Genomic DNA, 6,134 nt, shown 5'->3' with positions numbered 1-6,134 from the left:
TAGGCCTTGTGTCTAGTTCTTTTCAGAGGACGCCGCTAGGAAATGGGCTTTTTTTGTTTAGAAAGATGCAGAAAACATAATAGAACACTCAGTAAGTTCATACTAACATCCGCAGGCCGAAGAGACTGCTGTCGTTTTCTCTCTTATTTGTGTTGCTCGTTAGAACTTTGGGCCCCTAGCCATCGAACAGAATGAGTTATTTGCCTCATCCTTCAATTGACGCGACAGTTTCCAAAGTAACCATGCCAATACCATTGCTTACCAACAAGGCCGTGCAGTGCAGTGGAAGATGTGGTGGTGGTTAGTCAGCCTTTAGGCCACAGCTGAGTTAGGGGTGAGTGATCAACGTGCTCTTTGAAGCTTATCATGGGAAATAGCGAGTAGAGAGAATGATGTGCGTGTGGACACACCCACCGCCCAGCTTCAACAGTTACCAGCCCCTGACCAACTGCTTCCTCAGCACCCCCTGCGTCCCCACCAACCCGCTCCCATTCCATCTTAAAAATAGACTTTCTTTAGGGGATGAAAACACACACACAACAAAACATGGACCCATTACCTCAACAGAAAAAAGGCATTAAACATTAAAAATGGGCAGAGAGCACAGACAGACACTTCATCAAAGGCGACTTTCAGGCAGCCAGCAAACAGCTCAGAGAAAGACTCGCATTCATCAGACCCTGGCCGACTGCCAATGAGTGGATTCCGACTCGGTGATGCTGCAGGGCAGAGCAGGCCTGCACCATAGGGCTGTCTCTCTATAGGCGCAGACAGCATCTTTCGCCTGTGGAGAGGCTGTGGATTTCAATCACCAACCTTGTGGTTAGCTGCCCAACGCTTAACCACAGGCCAGCAGGACTCCATTCGTTAGCCATTAAACCAAAAAGCCAAACCCGCTGCCCTGAATCCAGTCTGACTCATAGCAACCCCACAAAGGGTTTCCAAGGCGGCCCAGCTTTAGAGGAGCAGACGGTCAACATTCTCTGGCAGAGCAGCTGGTGGGCTGAACTGCTGACCTTGTGGCAAGCAGCTCAGCTCGAAGAACACCGCTGCGCATGCCATCCAGACTTCCTTCTTAGTCACTAGAGAGATGCCACTCCAGACAGCAATGTGCCACCCTCCCACTCCAGCCACCACAGCCAAGTTCAACAGGACAGGAGACAGCAGATGCTGGTGAGGGTGCAGCGGGGCTGGAACTCAAGAGAACCACCGGTGGGCCTGTACGATGGTGCAGCCATTATGGAAAACGGTTTGGTGCTTCCTTAAGATGTTGGAAGTAGAAATACCATTTGATCAGCAAGCCCACTTCTGAGTATACATGAAGTAACAGGAGCCGGGACACAGACAGACAGAGGTAACGTAGAGCCACATTCGTTGCTGCATTGGTCATTTATAATACCAAAGAGGTGGAAATATGCGAAGCACCCACGTGACAGAATGGATGACAAGTTAGGGGACATATACTCTATGGTACACTGCAACCTCAGAGAACCCCGGAACACCCCACACCATGGATGAACCTGGAAGACGGCATGCTGAGCGAAATCAGTCAGCCACAAAAGGACAGATGCGTCTTGTATGCGTCCACTGTGAGTCAAGGAGAGGTTTGTAACATAGGGAGAAAAGCGGTGATTTCTAGGGAGGAGAGGGAAGGACAATCACTAACGAGACAATAGACATGAAGGAGTTTGGGGAAAAAGCGGGCAGCATACGCTCCAGGGTGACCCGCAGAATCACAAAGGCAAAGGAAGACGTGTTTATACACGAAGGCAAATACCATTACCCACACCTGCGTGATCAGTGGTGACGTTCCACCACTTGTCGGTTGGTTGGCCACACAGTGGTGGCTTCAGTGTGGCTGTGATGGCGGAAGCGATGCCAGCAGGGTCACCCAACGTGAACGGGTTCAGGCAGCTTCCAGATTAAGAAGAGATCATGAAAGAGGAATAGGTGATCCATTTGTCAGGAATAACCACAGACAACCTTATGGACGGAATCGAAACCATGTCAGATACTGCAAACCTCATGAACAGAAGGGGAGGTAGGCCGGCCCGCGCAGCGTCTCATTGCGTTCTACATTGGGTAGCTGAGTGGGAACCATGTGATGGTGCCTAACCACAACAGCACACTCATGCAGGATCAGTAACAGCCAGCATTAATCCACACCCAGGAGTACACAGGCAGACGGCAGGAACAGGTGAAAGGGACTGCAGTCACAACCCCATATGGTTTGGCAGATGGTATTTCTACCACCTTATTTATATATGCTATAAAGATACCTGTGTTTATCATAAAAGTGGGGAAGGACATGGAAACTTCTTAGCCTTGAGGGGATGAGTCCTGGGTTTGGAGACAGGAGTGCTTGCAGGGGACATCCGGGTCAATTAGCATAACAAGCCAAAAAGCTAATGGTCCACGTTCTACTTTGGCGAGCAGTGATAGGCGTCTTTAAAGCGTGTGAGATGCTGTTTCTACATATGATTTTGAGTTTCATACCACATTTTATCCCACTCTACCCAGGGTCGTGGTTTATGACTCCTTTCAGAGCCGGCAGCTTTGGTAGTTGGGCACCATCTAGTGCTTCTGGTCTCCAAGGCTGAGGTTCACGTGGTCCATTGGACTAGCTGTTTTTTTTTTTTTTTAATTTTTTAAATTTTTTTGGACTAGCTGTTTCTATGTGTCTTTGGTTTTCTTACCTTTTCGTTGCTGAGATGGGGAGACACCAATCACTGCCCTTCTGTCTCTCACAAGCGGTCAAGACCCCGGTGGTCCCTAAGATGGTCGCTCACTTCAAAAACTCCAGTGGCCTCTCGCAAACTTTTAATGGTGGTAGTCTACTTTGGAAACACCTCGCCAGGACAGTGGCTCTCCTTTATAGAAGTGAGGAATGTAGTGAATGTCCCTGAACTGTAAAGGTGGGAGTTGTATTGACCCCTGCCTTGGTGTGGGCGCCTTCACCTTCATACCCACGAAGTGTCTGAGCCACCTCACCACCGGCAACGTGCACCTGCCTCAGGTTCATTTAGCAGTGGTGGGGGTGGGGTGGGGGTGGTTAGGTGCCCTCAGGTTGCTTCTGGACTCACAGTGACCCCATGTGACAGAGTGGAGCTGCCCCACGGAGTTTCCTAGGCCACAGGAGCAGATCCGCAGGTCTCTCTCCCTCCCGGGAGTGTGACTGGTAGGTGTGAGTGAACTGCCAACTTTCAGTTAACAGTCGGGGCAGAACCATTGCTACACCGGGGCTCCTTAATCAACTATTACTGTTTCATGATTGGCAGGGACATGACAGGAGCCCTGGTAGCGCAGTGTTAAAGCGCTCGACTGCTAACCTCGAGGTCAGCGGCTTTCCTTGCTGGAGAGAGGAGTGGCAGGGTGCTTCCGTGGACTTTCAGGGGGCATTTCTGCTCCAGCCTGCACTGCTGCCCAGCCAGAATCGACTGCCTGGCAGTGGGCAGGTCTAAGGAACCCCTGGCTGGTGGCGACAGTTACGCCCGCGACTTCTGGCTGAAAGGTTGGCGTCTCGAACCCGCCCAGAGGTGCCTCAGAAGACAGCCCTGATCTGCTTCGGAAAGGTCACAGCCTGGACCCCTTGGAGCAGCCCCTTTCGGCACATGGGGAGCGCCCAGAGTGGGAACTGGGCTGGCAGCAACAAACCACCCTTTCTTTCCTCCTGAGGGTAGTGGTGGTTCACACTGCCCGGAGTGAGACCTGATGGGGTACACCTCACGGCACCTCACTGCAGCCGCTAACCACCCGGAAGTGCAGGCTTGCGTGTTGCTGTGCCACTCAACAGTTTTCCCTGGAGTTCTCAGACGAAGGTGGCCGGGAAAGGCCTGGGAGCCTACTTCTGAATAGCAGCCAATGAGCATCCTCCAGTCACAGTGGCCCAATCCCCATGCGGTGGGAACCTTGGTGTCAGCCAATGAGCATCCTCCGGTCACAGTGGCCCAATCCCCATGCGGTGGGAACCTTGGTGTCAGCCAATGAGCATCCTCCGGTCACAGTGACCCAATCCCCATGCGGTGGGAACCTTGGTGTCAGCCAATGAGCATCCTCCGGTCACAGTGACCCAATCCCCATGCGGTGGGAACCTTGGTGTCAGCCAATGAGCATCCTCCGGTCACAGTGACCCAATCCCCATGCGGTGGGAACCTTGGTGTCAGCCAATGAGCATCCTCCGGTCACAGTGACCCAATCCCCATGCGGTGGGAACCTTGCTGTTAGCCAATGAGCATCCTCTGGTCACAGTGGTCTGTGCATGGAGTCCCCCTGAGATGGGGGCGACTCGATGGCAGGTTCACAAGAGGTATAAGGCACGGTGGTTTAGGTTACTCTGGGGGTCAGGGATGGGGAGGGTTTGAAGTTTATAAAGTGCAGTCCTTGCTCTGTTCCCAGATTATCTGGGGAAAGAAAACACATTCAAGTTTTTTTTTAAAAGCTCCAATGGTGTAAGGATCAAAGGTGTACAGGAGTCTAAGGCGGGAAACGCCATTGCTAGGGATCAAAGGGCGGGGGATAAGATTAGTTCCTCCCGTGAAACAAGTTCACTTTGGCAGTGGGTACGCTCTCCCGTCGGGGGGACGTGGGTGCCTCTCACCGCATTCGTCATCGAGATAACCACCCCATTGGGCCGGTTCTGCTTCCTTAAGTACCCTGCATCGCCGACTGCCTCACTGCCGGCCTCACAGCCCCAGGACCGACTCATTGAGCTCTTTCTCCATCTCCTTCCTGGGCTCTCCACACGCCCTGGCTTGCCATGCCGGGGTCCAAGCCTGCACGGCAGCTCTATGACTTCCCGAAGCATCGGGTGACTCCGCCTCATTATTGGGTGCACTGACTCGATTCTGACAGCACAGAGCGACCTTGTAGGACAGGTTAGAACTGTCCCTGTGGGTTTCTGAGGCTGGGAATCTTTATGGGAGAGATCAGCCTCAGCTTTCTCTCAAGGTTTCAAACTGCTGACCTTGTGGTTAGCAGCCCAACATGTAACCCACAACATGACCAGGAACCTCTTTGGAGGCTCACAGCTCGGCACATGGCCAGCAAGCTCCTTCCTACCTCTTTATTCCCTTACTTCCCACCCAGCGGCTCCCACCGGCTCCTCAAAGCCTGCTGCCTCAGTGGTGAGCTGCTACCCAATTTTCAGCCCAACCCTGCTCTTTCACACCTCGCTGACTTCTCACTGGAGCCCAGCAGCCTCTCCTCTGACTGCTGCTGTTGGATTCTAGACCATATGGCGGCCACAGGGAGCGCAGGGTCAGCAGAGTGCTCTGGGGAGGAAAGGGGTAGAGTCAGACAGCAAGGCTGGAAGGCTTCCAAAGATTTTCCCATCAGCCCTCTCCCTTGTTCACAGCCAGGCCTTCTGAGTGACCTGCACCTCCCTCTCTGGGGTTTCATGTGCATCTGGCACTGACCCATAGATACCAGAGCTCCTCCCCCGTTTACAGATGAGCAAACCGAGGTCCAAGAGGGCAAATCCTTCCCGCGTCACCTTCCACCAGCCATGCTGATGGGTGGCATGGCCTCCACTGGAGACAGTCCCGAATGAGAAATAAAACACCCGGGGCAGTTTTGCTGCCTTAGGAGATTCAACTGCCCTTGGAGGGCAGTTTTTCTGGAGAACAGTGTTTGATGGGTAAAGACGAGATTGCTCTGCTGGTACACCTTGCTTCTGGGACAGGAGGGAGACAGGACACAGGAAGGTCAGGGCAGGACCAGTGACCTCACCTTCCTTATCAACCCGTCCAGAGAAGTCCGGACCCCTGCTGTCCATCCATGTGACCTGTGAAGTCATGTCTGTGCATACCTGGAGTGGGCTGAATGGCTGGCTCCTCAGGGAGCTCACAGGAGGTCTCTGGAAGTGCACTTGCATCTTTTAAAAACAACGTGCTTCGTGCCGCCATCTGTCTTCCTGCCTAGGGGATGTGTTTGGGTACAGGGGGCAGCGGGGCGCTGGGAGCAGTGAGCCAGGCAACCAGCCGCCCCTTTGTTGTTTCTGTCGCTGCTGCTCACAGCTCACCGGCTAGTTTTCTCTGGGAAACACGGGCTCCATCCTCTCCCAGCCGACCCCAGCCATGACTGCCCTTCCTGATGGTCCCTCCGCCTTAACATCATGGTGAAGGTACTTGGAATCT

Source organism: Tenrec ecaudatus, chromosome 1 (assembly GCF_050624435.1).
Source record: "Tenrec ecaudatus isolate mTenEca1 chromosome 1, mTenEca1.hap1, whole genome shotgun sequence".
Lineage (NCBI taxonomy): Eukaryota > Metazoa > Chordata > Mammalia > Afrosoricida > Tenrecidae > Tenrec > Tenrec ecaudatus.
Note: the sequence above shows the minus strand (reverse complement) of the source record.